This window comes from Caretta caretta, chromosome 9, assembly GCF_965140235.1.
Source record: "Caretta caretta isolate rCarCar2 chromosome 9, rCarCar1.hap1, whole genome shotgun sequence".
NCBI classification, from domain to species: domain Eukaryota; kingdom Metazoa; phylum Chordata; order Testudines; family Cheloniidae; genus Caretta; species Caretta caretta.
The window spans coordinates 73,279,506-73,280,220 of NC_134214.1; positions in this window are offsets into that span (position 1 = coordinate 73,279,506).

The window sequence follows — 715 nt, forward strand, 5'->3', positions numbered from 1 at the left end:
AGTAGTTTTCCTTTTTATCCTCCATTCTTAATAATCTTGTACCAATAGTTGCTAAACATTTCCAGATTTTTTTAAATTTTCCAAAGCAGTTTTAATTAATAGCAATTCACTATAGACACTTCAAAAACTTTCTTCCTCTTTTTAAAATCATTTTTAGAACTAGCGCGCTGATCCTCATCCCAAAGATGTTAATGGGAGTATACTCTAGCCTGAAAAGAACTTTAGGCTGACAAAAACCCCTACATTTACTAGCGAATCCAACCTGATTGTGGCATTGTAGCATGATCCTAGACCTTCGTGATTTTTCAAATTGTTAGTGTTGCACAGGACAAGGAAACTATCTCAGTCACTAATGTGGATTCGTACTGGCATAATTATGAGGATCACTTGTAATACAGTATTACCATCTAATCGTAAATAACTAACCATAGAATTACAGTTCATATACTTCAGCGCTTAGGCACAGGCACAATGAACTTTAATGTAGGGTGTAGTAGTAGTCTTAACTCCATGTGCCCTTGTTTTTGATGTAGTTAAATGCATTTTGTTTAATCATATGGAAATATGTTTGTTGCAGATACTGGAATTCAAGTGGCCTGACTTTGTTTTAGAGCAAGCAAAGCAATAATATAAAAAGGAATATCTGGAATGTTTAAATTATGGCATGTCCTGTTTTTTCTGCTTGTATTTATTACTGTAATTCAGAGAGAAAGTT